The 17,991-nt window shown below is 36.8% G+C and overlaps 1 protein-coding gene across 3 annotated transcripts in view; it reads left to right on the plus strand.

Annotated features, from left to right (window-relative positions):
* Positions 1 to 17,991, plus strand: part of CSMD3 (CUB and Sushi multiple domains 3) — a 1,306,760-nt gene that overhangs the window by 539,354 nt on the left and 749,415 nt on the right. The gene's annotated exons all lie outside the window — the stretch shown is intronic.

Consider the following 17,991-nt stretch of genomic DNA (forward strand, 5'->3'; position numbering starts at 1 on the left):
ATTATTCGACATCCATGTCAATGGTCACCTTTCCAATTCACCCTATATTTGCACATTTGTTGGAAAACTATGTCAATTCATTCATGGCAAGGTGTTCTCGTACAAATACATGCAATCACGTCATTGGTCTACCAAATCTCATCTTAATAACATGTCTTTCCAAGAATGCTTTTGTGTAGTTGCTTATATGAAAAAATACCCAACTTAGCATTCTAAACACACCAAACTACACAAATGGTGTCATCTTTATCAGCTATTTACATTTCATGAGGTAGCAAATTATAGATTTTACCTCGAACCTAGCTTAATATCCTTTCCTTTTACCTTAGCAATGCTATGTCTTCTTCCTGGAATATTGTATCCACAGGCACCTGTGCCTTTGTGAACCTGTTCTACACCTTCTTAAAGGGCTCACTTACCTCTTCTTAGACCTTTTCCTATTTCCGCAACCAGTTGTAAATCCGTGCTAAACTCCTCCAGCAATTTGAGTTCCTTCCTTATCATACTTAGGATATTTATCCCTAGTCATTTAGATATTTTTGAAGCACAAGATCCTTACAATCAGAAATAGGACCATTCATATTTCTGTATGCCTCACAAAAAAGAAGTTCAATATGTGTAATGAATTGAATTGATTAAAACAGAAAAACCGCAGCTTCAGCATTTTCCCATTAATTGCTCTGATCACATGTCTAGTAGTCAGACCTCTAACTCACCATGGACCTAAAGGACGTACAAAAAGCTGGCATTGAAATAGAAACACTCCTTCATGCACATAAGGGATATTTTTATAATCACCAAGGAAATCTACTTTTTAAACAGCCCTTGGAGAAGCAAGGTATCTTAGAGACTTGCTAAGTATATTTGCGATCTAATCTCCAAGGTGAGAGTCCTAACAGCTGTGTTTTGAAATCTTAAAAGCTTTGTTTCTAATTTGAACTTCCTACAGAGCATAACAGGCTTTTAAAGGGAAAGATGCTGCCAAAGAAACACTGGAGTTGCCAGCAATTTATATGCTGGAAAAAATAAATTAAAATTTTAAGTGTTTCTTAGAATTGCAACCACATGTCTGGGAAAGCTAGGAGTGTGGATCTTCACTTTTCACAGAATTTTCTTTTTCAGGAAAGGGCTTATATGGTTGCTTCCTTTTAAAAAAAAGTAATCAAACGGGGCTGATTTTGCCTTCTCCTTGACAACAGAAGAGAGTGTTTGGAATTTCGAATTATTAGAACATGGGTTCGGTACAGGCATTGGGATGCTAACCTCAAGGTAGGCAGCCCAAACCTTTGGGAGAACGATGAGGCTGTCTGCTGTTCCCATAGAAATGTATTGTCTCAGAAAGACTAAACTCCCTTCTACTCTGCCATGCAAGGTGCTTATTAGTTTTAATCTACTCAATGGCAGTAAGTTTGGTTTTGGTTTATATTTTACCAGGGAAACTGGAAATATATTTTTTCATATAAAATTTTAAAACAGGATTACATGCAGGATAAGAATTCTATTGAAAACGAAAGCCGTCGTACTTCTGAATGTCATTGGCCTTCACTCATTCTCCTAAGAGATTTATATGTATGCTAGTACATACATTTGTAAACCTTCCAGTGAAAATTTCAAAGCAACTATTGACGTACAAAACCTGCCACGGGTGTTTCCCCACTTCACAGCTCAGCTGTCCTGCAGAGTAACATACACCTGTGGTGGTTTTCCATCCCCCCCCCCACACATCTGTTTGCTAATAGTTTGTAATCTGATTTCTCTACCTTTCCCATCCCCAGATTAAATGAAATTGTCTCAAATTTCATATTAACTGTCACATTCATCCACTTTTCTTTGGCCTTCATGATTGAGAAATGCTTTTGATTTCTTGATTCTTACAGCCCTGATCACTTATTTTTTTTTCCTTGTTGAACTTATTTCTCTTCCCTTTCTAAGAAGAAGCATCTGTTGGAATCCTTATTTCTAGATTTACCTTTCCATTTTTATCTTTGGCTTCATAAATCTTATGACTTTGTAAGGGCTTCAGAAAGTATGAATTAGAAAATTTCTCTCGGGTCTTTGTCCTTTTCTGAGATTTGGAACATTTATAACATAAAATAGCTAGACTTATTTTATCTCTAAGATTGTGTTACTTACAGAAAATGAGCTTTAGAATCAGATGGACGGACTTTACTTCCTATCGGTGTTTTCCCTGCATTTAGAAGCTATTTATTCTCAACAAACTTCTCCATTTCTCAATAAAAATTAAAAGAGTTACACTATCCTTCCCTCTATTATGGATAAAGAAATTCATTGAAGTCATTTCCTATGTAGATCCCACAAATGTATCTTGGGCTCCCACATAATCCACACCCTTCTGCAAACCAGATTCTCAAAATTTAGACTCTGATACTATTCCATCTTTAGACTTCAGATTATCTGATCTGCAATCCTTCGGTGACATGTTGGTGTGCTTCTTCAAGGTGAACGTAGTTGACATCTTACTTACATGACTGCTTGCTTAGAAAAAAAGCCCCTTTTTTGTAGTCTAGATTATTGTATTACTTTCTTTTCTTTTTATTAGATCATTTTATTGGGAGCTCTTACAACTCTTGTTTTAATCCATATATCAGTTGTATTTGACATATTAGTACATATATTCCATCATTCTTTTATAGACAATTATTTTCCATTGAACCCTTGGGATTATCTCTTCTTCCTCCCATCCCCCAACCCTCATGCCCCTTAATAGATTATAGATTGTTCATTATTTTCAAATCTCACATCGGCCACTTTCTCCCTTCCTCTTTGGTTTCTGTTGCTCTTCCCCCTGGATAGAGTATGTGTGTGAGATTATGTGCCATTCATGGTGATTAATACTCCCCTCCCTCCTCACCTATTCCCCCCTTCCCCTTCCCCTTTTGGTATCTCTATTCCCATTTCTGTTCCTGGGTTCCATGTGGTGTGAGTTTTATCTCTTGCCTATACCTATGTATATGCTCTGGTCTGGTGCAGAGTGGGAACAGCACTGGCATCATGATAGTAGGGAGTAGGGGGTGAGGAGGCCTCAATAGATCAGATTCATATTGTATGATACATCGGTGCTCTACTGCACTCTGATTGACTCATCCCCTTCATGTAACCCCGCTGTGGGGGGATGTTCCATTGTCCACAGATGGTCTTTGGGTCTTTGCTCCAACCCCCCTCCATTCTCACCAATGTATTTTGTTTGTTTGTTTACTGTTTGTTGTGAATCTTCTGATGCCCATTGCCCGGTCTTGATGACACCTTATAATCACACTAGCTGGTGTGCTTCTTCCATGTGAATTTATTGTTTCACTGTTGGATGGCCGCTTGGGAAACAAGCCATTAAGACCACCAACACTGTTTTATCTGACAGCCAGACACTCACTAATTTCTTCACCACACTGCTATAGCATCCGTTTCTTCTGTGCTCCTTTCCAGAGGGCGAGTATCCAGCAGGGCCATGATGTAAGAAGTTATTGTTCTTAGTTTGAGTTAGGATTTAGTATGAACCCAAAACCTATTCCTGGATCTATGTTTGTTTGTGTGATCTGTGTTCTGCTCCCTTTCCAAACCTCTTTGTTAGTTTATGGTAGAGTCTTATAGATCATCCTCCTGAGGCATAACAATCTTCCATTAATACTGTCTTTGATTAGTCCCTGGTATTAATTTATAAAGTCCTGTTGACTGAGGGGTGTTGGGCCAATATAGGCTAACTCCATGTCTAAGTACCTGAACCATTCACTTGTACGGAATCAATCCTTCTATGAATGGACGCTGTTTACACAAACAATGGGGGTTTTCAAGCAAAATTTATAATAGTATTCACTAGTTTTATCAGAATACAGCACATAGAGCATTGATGTAGCAAGACCAAGTTAGCCTACCTGCCAATAATTTAACAATCTTGGTACAGCTCTCTTCCACTTCCTCAGACACCATGAATTTTCTGTCAAGTCCTCAGGCTGCTAGTGTGTCTGAGTAGAGGCCAGGTCACATAGTGGAGCTTCCCCATCCGGTCTCACTGATGCTGCCTGTGGAGCATGCCACAAGCCCTGGAGATTCAGATTCAATGCCCCATGTTCCATGGCAGCCAGCCTGGGGCCCCAGGATGCCCCCAGAAACTTGGGTAAATATGGCCCATTTGATGAATATCACCAGGAACACCCCCCAGAGGGTCCCCAAAAGCATTTTCAGGCATTCTTCCCCGGTGCTGGTGGTTGGTCCTGCTGTTCCTACCAAGAGACATGACTGCATATATTGCCCTTGACAGGTTTGCTCCTTTTCTCCTTTCTTGGCTTGATTTTCCCAACAGTATCCCTCATCCCTCTGATAGGGGGGTCTGTTTTGAAGGAAAATTCTGTCTTATTGTTGTGAATTGTTACCAAAAAAGAAGAAAAACGAAAACAACAGTTTAGATATTTAAGGATGTGTGCTGTCTTTAACTCGGGTACTTAGCTTTGCCAGGTTCCTGTCTTACAATGGTGCCAATATACCATATGCAAAGAGGTGTGATGCTGAATGCTTCTAAAAAAATTGGTTGCCTCAATCTGCAAATGAAGAGCAATGAAAGCCTAAATGCTTTATTCTTGTTCGTTGTTATTTTCATTTTTCTTTTCTTTTAATGACTAAAAAAATAGTTGCTATCTACTCCATGCATTCACATGACAACCACATATGAGCAGAGTGGAATTTCCCCTGGGAGCTCCATAAGCTTGCAGCCAGGCCTTGCTTTGAGGTTTTGCTGAGTGTATTTGAACTGTCAATGTTTAGGCTAGTAGTCAAGTTCTTAACCAATTGCTCACCCAGGGACTTTTATATTAAAACAAGCTCCAATAAAAATAAATTTGTTATTGTGCATATATTGAAGATATCTGTATAACATGATTGACAAAAGCTATTTGGTTATATTTTTAAGCTCATAGAACATTTGTGAATGTAACTTATGTAGATACTCAATTTGAATGGGAATCTAGGAAAATAATCTCATAAGTAATAAGCTCAAATACTTAACACTAGGAACAGTTTTGGGGAAGTTTAATGCTTTATCAACAACCCTGTCATTGTGGTGTCCTTATTACTGGATTAAAAAAAATCAAGTTGTTTTTTGCAATTTTATGGTAAAAGCAATTTTTAAGATAAATAAAGTTAAAAATTCTTTAGGCCACAAATCATTTAAAGCATGGTAATAGATTGTTATATATATATATATATATACATATATTTCCCCAAAGTTTTTAAAATTCTATTTTAGTGGGAAAATCTTATACTGAAATGAAAAGTAAGTAGTCCTTCATTTGTAATCATTAACAAATACTGAAGACTAATTGTTCGTATTAAATTGGTCCATGCCACATTTAAGTAGTTATTGAGCCTTAGAATTCTGTGTGGTGTTGTTTAGAAACATTTAGCTAAATTAAGTATATAGAATTTTGTTGTTAAAGACAAAACCACTTTGTGACTTGGACAAAGTGTGGATTTTGTAGGACCTTAATTGGATGATTACACATATTACTATAAAATGAAAATAAGGGGGCATGTGGAAATGAAACACAAGTACAAAAGTTGCCTGAGCAATAGTTGGCTTTTTAATCTACCCAGTATAGGACAAAGAAAGGATGCACAAGTGATTTGCAGCTAGAAAAGGAAGAAACGTGCTGCTAAATAGGATACAGAAATAAAAGAGAGGAACTGGGGGCTAGCAGCCTTATGAAAGACTCTATAGAATTATCAACTATGCTTAATTACTTTCCTCATTATCCAACCCATCAGGAGACTTTCATTTTACTTACAAGGCACACTCTAAATCTGTCTTACAGTCTCCATTTCAATTTAAACCTTCCTAATTCAAGCCAGTACTGTCTCTCACTTGGATCATGAAAACATTCCAAAATGATTTCTTTCTAACTACTACTGCCAACTCTGTGCTCACCACTCCATAGCCAGAGTATTATTTTTAAAACACAGATCAAATCAAGTTGCTTCTGCCTTAAAATACTCCAATATCTTCCACACACACACACACACAAAATATCTTTGTAGAATACGCTTCTTTCTTCTTTGGTGAAGTCAATGTGGACCATACACTAAAGGTCCCACTCTGATTCAGCTTTATTGACTTATCATCTTTTTCTGAAACATTATTAGAGCATTCTTACTTGAGTGTCTTTCCGTTGAATACCAATACCAACAATCTCTCTCTCTCTCTGATATTAAGATCTCATATTAAATGTAACTTCTCAAAGAGTCAATCTCTGAGAACACAACCACTTTGGAGAGTGTATTTGAGTATTAGAGGGAAAACCAGGAGGGGTCCCGGTAGTGCAGTGTTTATGTGTTGGACTATTAATCACAAGATCACCAGTTCAAAACCATCAGCCATTTCATGGGAGAAAGAACAAGTGTTGTACTCTAGTTTTCGCTCTAGTACTCAGATAGTACTCTACAGAGTGCATCTTTTATTACCCAACCCCAATCTGGTCATAGATTTTTTTTTAGTACCTCTGAGCTGATCTTTTAATTTTTGCCCTTAAATCCAGTTATTGAATGACTCGTGCTCTATTACTGTTGGAGTGGAGAATTGACCACTGCAGATGATTTCCCATGCTTCATGTTGACTTTAGTCTACCACATTCTAGCATAAAAGGAAAGGATGTTAAGAAAGTCAAGTCTTTCAGTATTTGAAAATGCTTCAAACCTGTGCACAAGGTTTTCCAAAGTGGTCCTTGGAAGCAAGGATGGCAAGACTTCACCTTACATACTTTTACTTATTGTCACAAGAGACAGGTTGGATAACATGGAGGGGGGACAGAAACGAGGAAGGCCCTCGATGAGATGGATTGACACAGAGGCTGCATCAATGGGGTCAGACATGGGAACAACTGTGAGGCTAGTACAGGGCAGTGCAGTGTTTCCTTGTGCTGTGCATTGGCTCACTATGTTTCAGGGCCAGCTCAATGGCACCCAACATTAACAACAGCAGCAAAGCTAAGCCACACATCATGAAATCCACTGTTCTTAAGAAGATGATGAAGCATAGGGACACTATACAACGGGAATGGGAAATAATTCACAGCCATTGAGTGGATTCTGACTCATGGTGATCCCAAAGGACAGGCTAGAACTGCCCCTGTGGTTTTGAACTGCTAATCCTGTGATGAACATCCCAACACATAACCACTACACTACCAGGACACCGCCCAAGAAAGGAGAGGCCAGAGGTCTTCTTCTTCTTCTCTTCCTTTACTAATGGGGTAGAAACCTGGTAGGTGAAAAGGCCTGCCATGCTTTTCGTGAATGAATGTCATTAATTCCTTGGATTCCATTCACATCATCTCTCCCTAGAAAAGGGTCTAGTATTTTTTTCCACTTGAACATGAATTGATAGTTTTTCTCTCCTCAGTAAAATGCAAACCCTTATGAGCAGTAATTTCCTTCTTCAGTTCACCAATATATCTGATTCTTAAAGATGTGTGCTTTATAAAATAAAAATTTGTTTCCCCTTCATCATTTCATAATTTTGTTCTGGAAGGAGCGTCTCCATAACCATATATGATAGTAGGTGCACCGGTGGCAAAAACAATGTCCTCAGGAGTAGCCAAAATATAGTTTTGTTTAGGAATTACAGACATATCAAATTTTAGGTATATTTCTCAGTTTAAATACCTGTATATTTTACATACCTGTTTCAAAGACAATAACATTTGTCATTGAAGTTCAATAAGAGGGAAAATAACAAAATTAGGCTAGGTTTGCAGATCTTTCAAAGGCCATCAAATATAATTTCTATCTTTCCAATGTTTACAATATATCAGACATTGTGCCTGTTTTTCAAGATATGAAGATAATACAAAAACAGTACAGAAAAATAGAAAATAAAAGTTGTAATGGAACATAAGCAGAGAGAATAGAACTATCATGAAGGAGTAGAAAATTATTAACTCATTAATAGTATATGTCCCATCGAAGCAAGCACTTAACTCATTATTATTAACTAAAATTTCTTATTTTGAACAATAATTTTAAAATAATTTATTTTTCACATTATTTTTAACAGAAAATTATTAACACGAGTATTCACTCATTCACAATTGTGGTGTAGAGGTCCTAAGGACCTTCCAAAGAGAGATCACATCTGTAGTGGTGTCGTCAGGGGTTGGCATTTCCCCTGTAGAGAAGGAGTGGTGGTTTCCAGGCACATGCTAAAGCACATACAATAACACAGATCTCAGTTCTCATATCGCCCGATATGGGACATGGAGGTATTGCTGAATATGCTATACAATGTAGGTTGTTATATGAAGCCAAGTTGAAGATCATCAAGTATACAAGAGAAAAGGATGCATTCCCAAGTGATGGAATAGCGTTCTATTAAATATTTTCCTCATCACAAAATAACATCTAAACATCTTTTTGGATAGGCATTTGAAAATAAGAGAAGATCCTATAGAAATTATATAGATATGAATTAGTTTTATTATGGAAGATCTACAAAAGACAACAATAATTTGCTGGTAACACATCAGCTCATTTATAAAATTGTTGAGGACCAAAGCTCTTTCTTTTTAATTTTTTGTTCCATCATTCTCAGCGCATTAGTTTTGAGTCTTGTGCATATCCATCATATCATGATGAGATGCTCCTGCTATTTTAGTTCCAAACATTAACCATTCCAAAGGGACAAAAGAACTATAAGCAAAGAGTTTCATCTTGAGGCCTGGCTTTTTTGTTTTGGAAGGAAAGTATCCATTACCAACTTCAATATAATAGACCAGAACTTGTCAATCTTGGAATTCTTGCAACAATAATTTACCACTAGCAATGAGATCAACTTATCTGGTTTTGACTGACCAAAATGTCTGTTCTTGGTATGATGTAGAAATCAGGAATACCCACATTTCTGCTGAGGAATGAGCAGTGTACTATCACTTTTCTCTAATGTGGTGACTTGCGTAGCTATAATGTCAGACGTCATGCCTTCAGCATTTCAAATATCAGTAGAGTCACCTGTGGTGAGCAGGTTTCAGTGAAGTTTCTAGACTAAGAGCAGCTTGGCAGAAGGAGAAAGTTGTCCATTTTAAGAGACTACCTACTGAAAACCTAAGAACGACAGCAGAGCACTGTGACCTATAATGCCAGGACATTGGCCTTCAGGTTCGAACAAACTCAAAATACAAGGTGGATCTTTGTGGAATGGATGGAGCAAAGTCTGGGGGACTTTCATTGCTAATGTGACAAAACTCAAAAAGAAACAGTTGCAAACATCCATTAGTAAACATGGCATGCAATGTACAAATTATGAATTTAGAAAAACAGAAATCATCAAAAATAACATGGAATGCATAAAGATTGCTATCGTAGGCATTAGTGAGCACAAATGTACTGGCCTTATCTACATTTCGTCATAAAATCCCATGGGTTTTGCGATAGGCATTTGCCGAAGAGAAATGACATCACCTTCATTGTCAAAAAGAATAGTTAAAGATCGATTTTGAAATATAATGTTGTTTGTGATAGAATAATATCTAGACACCTACAAATATTGTTCAAATTCATGAACTAACCACGAAAGTTGTGGTTGAAGGAATGTGATGAAAGAATTGAAGATTCTATCAATATTTTCATTTTTTGATATGTTCACACATGGAATAAAGATGCATTGATAGTGATTTGGGATTTAAATGCAAAAGTTGAAAACAATGAGAACATGATCTTGTGACAGATTAATCCATGGATCAGATGAAAGAATTTTGCAAGATCAATGATTATTTCATTAAAGATGAATATGATAACATGATAAACAGTAACTACACATGAGCCCTGAGAGGATACACAGGAATCAAATTGATAACATCTATGGACAGAGATCATGGATAAGTGTAATATAGTCAATCAAAACAAGAAAAGGCTGTACACTAGGGCTGTGAATATGTTCTAGTTATAGTTACAATTAGTTTATAAGTTTAAGTTAAAACTGATGCAAATTAAAGCGAGGCAAGAGGACCCAAAAAAGGAGCTCAAGTATAATCCACCTGAAGTTATAGAATATTTTAAAAACAGATTTGAGTCATTGAATAGGAATGACTGAAGGCTTTATAAGTTGTGAGATGCCATAAAAATATCAAACTTGAAGAGAGAATAAAGAAAAACAAGAAAGTAAAGTCCAAAATGGATATGAGGAGAGACTATAACTCAAAAATGTCATATAAAGCAAATTAAAGAAAAATGTGATAAAAGAACTGAACACAAAATTCCAAAGGTCAACTTCAGAAGACAAGGTATTATGGTAAAATATTCCAGCACCTTTATTTAGGAGATCTACATGGAAAAGCATGGTTAGCATATCTCAAGCTGAGAGAAATAGAGTAAAATGTCAAGTTTTGAGCTGAAACACTGACAAGGTCTGTAGGCAAAAAATTGAACAATGCAGGAAACATTAATGTTTGGAGGAATACAGTCAAGATATAAAAAACTAGTTAACATGTAACCATTTCAAGAGGTAGCACATGTTCAAGAACTTCTGGTACTGAAGGCATTAGAAGGCAAGACTCCAGAAACTGATGAAATACCATGAAAAACGCCTCAACACGCCGCAGAAGCTCTGAAAGTACTCACTGGTGTAAGCCAAGAAGTTTGGAAGATAACTTATCAATCACTTAAACTATCCATAGCTAAAGCCTATACATGATTGTGATATAACACAAAGAGGATATTGTAAAAATATAATTATTATCATATACAAGTAATTTTTTTATTATTTGAAGTGAACTCTTTTGTCACAAGATTCCAAGTCTATTTCAGTTTCACTTTCCACCTTTTTTCTTTAAGCCACTCAGACCACTGTTTAGGTTTGAGGGCTAAGGAATCTGGAGGATACCAGTAAATTTTTATTGATGCTTATTCAAGAAGGGTTGTGGGGAGAAGACAGGCCAGTCAGGGTGCAGTGTAGCACTGATGAAACATACAGCTTTCCTCTGGTTCTTTAATGCGTCCTTCCCCCCACTATCAGAACCCTAATTCTACCTTACAAATCTGGCTAAACCAGAGCATGTACGTGGGTACAGATAAGATCTAGAAACACGGGGAATCTAGCACAGATAAACTCCTCAGGACCAATATTGAGAGTAGCCATGCCAGGAGGGGAAGGGTAAGGTTGGGGAGAAAGGGAGAACTGATCACAATGACCTAACTATAAACCCTCCCAGGGGAACGGACAATAGACAAGGTGGTGGGGGGAGACATTGGACAGTACAAGACATGAAAAAATATTAATAATTTATAAATTATCAAGGGATCATGAGGGAGGGAGGGGAAAGGGAGGGGGAAATGAGGAGCTGATACTAAGGACTCAAGTAGAAGGAAAATGCTTTGAAAACAATGATGGCAGCATATGTACAAATGTACGTGAGACAATGGATGGATGTATGGACTGTGATAAGAGTTGTATGAGCCCCCAATAAAATGATTTTTTTAAATGGCTGAAGCAATGCATTGGCTAGGAGCTGCCAGAAATTCAATGTGAATTCAGAAGAGTATGTGGGATGAGGAACACCATTGCTGACACCAGATGGATATGAGAGGTTGAATGGTATGATAAAGAATATGGCATCAGGATCAGAGGAAGGTTCATTAGCAATCTTCAATATGCATATGACACAACCATGCTTGCTAAAATCAAGAACTCGATGAGATGCATTGATAGTGCCTATGATAACAGGTGCGACCATAACAATGGTGAGGAAGGGCAGTATTGCGGTCTTTTGTATATGGCGTTGTTGTGAGTCTGAGCCAACTTGATGGCATCTAGCCACATTTTGAATAGCTCGGAGTTCTTCTGGAGGATGCTGCTGTTAAGTGACTCAGGTCTGGCTTCCAGTGACTTAAAATATGGTATGACAGCCAATATTGTGTTTCCTCCCTGGTGATACTGTTTTCTAGGCATTTGACTAACTCTGAGATCACAGTTCAATCCATCAGCCACTCTGTGAGAAAGAGGAGGTGCTTTACCCCCATAAAGATTTAGGTGCAGGTTTGCTATGAGTTGGAATTGACTTGATGATAGTGGGTATGTTTGAGTACAACCCCTTTTAATAAATCATTGCATCCTCTTTAAATAAAACCTAGCATACAAAGAAGATTAATTTCTTAACCTATTTTAATTTGAAATGATTTTATAAGGCCTCAGCAAATGTGTGCTAAATTAGTAGATTAGCAAATAAATGGCTGTATGTAAGTAAATTCTTGGGATATGGGGTTGGTGGAAATAAGGGGCCAGTTTATAATAGATAAGATAAAAGAAATAATAAACAAGCAGATCGCAAAATTCTCTATTAAATTTTCCCAAGGACCTCTGAATTCATCTAGAAAGGCATATATAGAACCCATATTATATTTAATCATATAATACTATTAAAAGTATAATCATACTATATATTTGTTTTACTGCTGTCTCCCTGACCTATCCTCCCAACTAAGCATTGTGTTATTGGTTTCCAAGCCCTCATCATATTTTGTAATAGATTAAAAATTCATGTTATAAGGCTTTTTTTTAAGTCTCATCCTCAGGAATCAGATGTGTTGGCAATATATCTACATACTGAATAAGATGTCCAAGGCCTGGTGGGCTCTGGGATACATTCTGGAAAACACTGTGATAAGCAAAGTCATTTTAGCAAAAAATAAAAGGCAGGAAAATAATCAATAAAAATGTGTGCTGGCAATTCTGGCAGTCACTTAGGGAAGATCTACTGGACTCTCTATTGTGTCTATAGTCTGCCTTCCTGAAGAGACTCCGGTGTTCTCTCCTGGAAACTTTCCTCTCTTGGGAAACACTTCTCGAGCCATGGACTGCCTCATGTTCCTGAAGGTCATAGAGTACTGGGTACCAATTATGAATCATTAAATCCAAGAACAATTGGAATTTGTTAATCAAGTTTAAGTTGTCCAATCTATTTTAAGTAGCACTTAATTCACTTATTTTTATTTATACAAAAATCATTACATTGCCCTCTTATCTGATCTATGAATCTAAGGAACTGAGCATGATTTATTGGGTCTGCGTTTCTCTGACTTGAAGGATTATGATCTCCCTCTATCTTATCAGTTCTTTTAGAAAAAGTGCAGGTAGAGGAATGGTAGATGCAAAGTCCTATCTTGTCTTACAATCATGGTATGATATGTTTTAATGTCCCTCAGAGCTTCCATGAGAAATCTGAATTGCTCATTGTAGGTTTTAATCCATGAGAATGGTTGGGTCCCTTAATTTATTTGTAAAACATCCATAGCTAATTCTGAACTATGATTTATCACCATTATTGTATAATACTTAATATATTATATGATTATGTACTCTTATTTTGTAACCAGTAATAATTTCATTAAAATACTAAACCTCAAAGCTGGATACAAGCCTCAGCGGTTGCTTGGGAATCCCCAGGTAGCTTACCCTTCATTTTGGATTTCAAATGGGGATACTGAGACTTGCCTACATTTATTAAAATATTATTTCCTTCATCTTTACTGTTGTTTATTTACTGCAGAGGTATATTTAATACAAGAGAAGACACTAATTACAAAGTTATTTTAATCAAAAAAATTGAATATTTATGGTAGACATATTAAAGGAATTGCCTATAGCAAAGCCCTTAATTAAATGAGAAAAAGTTACATGTTTAATACCATGATCTTCAAAGTAGAGACTTTAAAATTTCATTAAAGAGACACAACAACATAAAATCATTAGATATATATTTGAGCAGATTTGCTTTGAGAAAACATAAAATGATTTTTAGAATATGATAGTTAGAATGTATTAGAGATAATTTGATCCAATCTATGTGGAATTTTCCCCAAGTGGATAATAATGTTGATAAAATGAATATGAAAATAATGAGTTTATTTTATATTAAGGGTTTAGTATGACACCGATAACTTAATGTGCCAGTTGATATTCCTGACATGTCCAGTACCTTCTTAGTCACTGTCACCATTTCTCAATAGAATTCCAGCTGTCAGTGTAAAAGGTGGATAGTCAGCGCTTAATCTGAGTGGTCCTTCCATAATATAAAACGCTGAGCAGTTTAAATACCATATACAAAATTTCTTGAGAGTTCCTCTTGGAGTTCCTCTGTTGGTCAGAGTGGATGACATTGAATAATAGCTGCTACAGAAGCAGAGCAAATAGAGTATTGTATAGGACAGTGCTCTATAAACGAAAACCCTTTATGTGAATATTGTGGTAAAGCAATGTTTCTCTGTATGGCTTTTATGCCTGCTCATGTAACTTTCACGGAATAACTGGGTGGGAGCCTGCACATATGATGGAGGATCCAGGATTCCTCAGTCCTGTCATTCCACTGAGTACAGCAGCCATCTGAGGAATGAAGGGACGGAAGATTGATCAGCAGTGTGTGAGATCCCTACTTGAAGTGGTGGAGGCAGCAGAGGCCCCGAGGTCACACACAGGGACCAGGAGGCAGAGCAGGAAAGCAGCACCGAGGCTCTCAGGCATGAAGGGCAGCACAAATTCCATCAGACAGAGTAGCAGACTGCCTGTCATATGGAACAAGACAGAATTCACAGGGTTGTGCGACTGAGAGGCTAAGGACTAGAGAGAAATGTGGCTACTGGCATGGCTAAGAAGAGGCACTGCTCCAGACAAAGCACTATATCCTTCATGTTTCCCTTCCTGACTTGTCATAAGCTATGGATGTCCTAATAAGCTATGCCATTTTAAGTGATTGTCTGTAAGTTCTGTGGACATCTAAACTAATTCTTGAACCCAGAAGAACAGTAGACTGTCCTGAGATGGTAGATGACAGAATAAGATCAAGAAGAATGGATGGTGGAGTCACACTTGACCTTCACTTCTTAGGAATTATCCTTGAGAGATGTGGCTGTGGTTCTCCTCACCCTGAGGGAAGCTAAAAGAGGTCAAGCATGACTCTCAAACCTTCTTTAAACAACTCATTCCAAGATAGAAAAAAAGAGAATCTTTCATCACTGTCAATAAGTCATAACTGCGCATATCACAGGCTTAGTTAATCTACATCTGTGAAATATTTTCTTACTCTGATGTTATTAGACTTTTAATTTTATGAGTGTAATCAAACAAAGACCATGATATTCTTTAATTCTTTCAAGGAGACAGATTTTAACTAGAGTTAAAAACTCTTTCAAAATAACTAGAGAAATATAATTTAGATGCAGAAACATATTTTGAAAGTGGGTATAATAACTCCATTAGAATAAAATTCATTAAAAAGAAAGTTGGGCATCCAGTAAGCAATTGAAAACATGCGATCACATTTATTCTCCGCTCAGACTAAAAGAGGGACTGTTCAAGACTGAGAAAGAATAATAATGATGGATGTCGCGAAGAGAGAAGGGTGGAATCCAGAGCCTGGAGGAGAACTTGGCCTCCTTACGGAAGAGAGACAATTGCTCTGTTCTTAGAAGAATGACGAAAGAGTGGCCTTGAATAAGACAAGGACTGAAACTAAGCTTAATAAACTATTGACACTATTTGACTTAAAGTGATTCTAATCTTTTTTTCCTGATCTTAATACTCACATTTTCTATAACATTTTAAAATAATTTATTAGTTTTAAAATATATAGGATACCATATTTTTAAGTCCCCCATTCAAATTTCGACTTGGTGAAAAGAGTCTGTAAATGTCTGATGTGTAGTCACTCGATTTTAAAATTGCTAGTTTAAAGATGTTTAGTTAAGCATATGATTTCCAAATAGTTTAAAGTGCCATCAATGAGGATATTTGGTGATATTTATTTTGTGTAGACATACTAGTTGGATCTTCACCTCAGAAATGCAGTTCAGATATTTTAATTTTTAGATCCTTGATGCCTGAATATTTTCTCCCTATGCCGCAATATTTGGTGGGGGGAGTTAGGGGAAAACGAATCTGTTTCAGTGTTGCATTTCTATGGCTGTCAGAAAGGGTCTAAATCTTTAAATCAAGCAAATGAACATGCCTGAAGCAACGCATAAACTTAAAACAATGTAATGATACTTTCAAGATTTCTCACTCTTCTACTTCTTAGCTCATTTTGAATCAAAACACCACAATTTGTCTTTTTATATTTCAGTATTTATTTATCTGATTGTCAAAAAATTTATAGTTTAGTTTCTTGGGTCAAAATAGAGAAACAGATTTTAAAAGTCTCCATATCTTCTTTCTCTGGCAGTCATGATGTTTTAGTGTGTGGGGGAAAAAAAATAAGGATCGTTTTTTAAAAGATGATAACTTTCAAACATATGCCATCAGAATCACACTCATTTTCCAAATAATGTTATTACACATCTTGTTTGATGCTTTGATGAATTAAAAATCATTTAATTCTTTAAAGTTTTATCTGTTGAAATAAGCTAGTAACCTGATAGTCTTCATTTGTCTGGACACGGCAGATGTCTCCACAGGGGTGACCGAAATTACGGTAGCCCCAGCTTGCTTTTCGTCACCGTCTTGTCAGAATAACGGAATGCTGCCCTGGAAATACCTATATATTTTAAAGGAAATTTAGAAGTAGTTTAAAGTTTAACTCAGATAGGAAAGCATTTCATAATGTGGAAATAGTGCATTTGTTCAAAGTACTAATTTGGTGGGCACTATTGATTTGGGTTGATTCTGTAGGTGATTCTATAGGGTGCTTGCAGACACCCAATACAGAGATTTTCTCTGAATAGTGGGAATAAGATTAATAACTTAAGTCAAATAAATGTGTAATAAATGTTTAACGTGTCTCCCATTGGGACACTGCAAGAAGAAATTTACCTGATCACTCAAAATACACGGAGAGAATTGTACAAATCAGAGGAGTGTAATCCCTGGGTGGGAAATATCAGCTGTGATGACACTAAGTATCGCCTAAACTAAGCGAAGGCAGACGACTGAAGGAAACCTCTGCCTTCCCGAGATTATTTGGAAGCTCCTTCTATTCTTTGTGAACAATAAAGCTTCTATGTTTAAGAGAAGCCCCAAATCCGTAGCAAATCTTTCCCCGGAGCCGGGGGCTTGCTGTGGGCAGAGGAAAGCACATTTAAATTTGAAATAAGGAATCGTGAAAACTTCCTGGGTGACCTAGAATTAGCTCTAATTTCTAATGAGAAGAAAATGAAAATTGCTGCAAGAGGAAATGTGAGTAGAGGAAGAGGAATAAGAAAATATTAAGTACAGGTCGTGGGTTTTGAATACAGGATGTATAGAAAGGAGATAGGAGAGATACTTAAAATTGTTATTACAAATACTGCAAGTAAGTATGTCTTCCTTTCAATGATTTACCGTGGTTAGAAGACATGGAACAAGGGGTATGAATACTAAAGTCAGATGGATCTTAGTTCAAAGGAGAAAATAATAAAAAGTTATTTGTGTATTTTGACTGTGCAAAGGCATTAGACTGTGTGGATCACAGCATGAGAGGAGTTAGAATTGCAGGACAATTTATTGTGTTCTTACTGAGCCTGTGCATGGATCAATGGGTGGTGGTTTAACTAGAGCAAGGGTTTACCGAGTAATTTAAAATCATGAGAAGTGTGGGTCCAGGAAGTATGCTCACCGTATATATTCAATCTGGAGACTGAGAAAATAATCTGAGGAACTGAACTCTGTAGAGAAGAATTTTACATCACCCTGGAAGGAAGATTATTAACCACCTGCAACATGTTGATGACACAGACTTGCTCACTGAAAGTGAGGAGAACTCTCAACACTTGATGAAGTTCAAGGACAAAAGCCTTCAGTGTGCATTAAAATTCAATATAAGGAAAACTGGATTTTGGCTTTCCAACTACCTTAGAAACTGGACCAATAGATTATATCATGATAAAATAGAAAGATTAATGTTATCAAAATGTTCATCCTGCTTGGATACATAATTAATAATCATGGAAGCATTGATCAAGAAATCAAACAATGTATTTCATTAAACAAATATGCAAGTCACAAGACCTCTTTAAAGTGCTGGTGGATAAGGA

Source organism: Tenrec ecaudatus, chromosome 5, assembly GCF_050624435.1.
Source record: "Tenrec ecaudatus isolate mTenEca1 chromosome 5, mTenEca1.hap1, whole genome shotgun sequence".
NCBI lineage: Eukaryota > Metazoa > Chordata > Mammalia > Afrosoricida > Tenrecidae > Tenrec > Tenrec ecaudatus.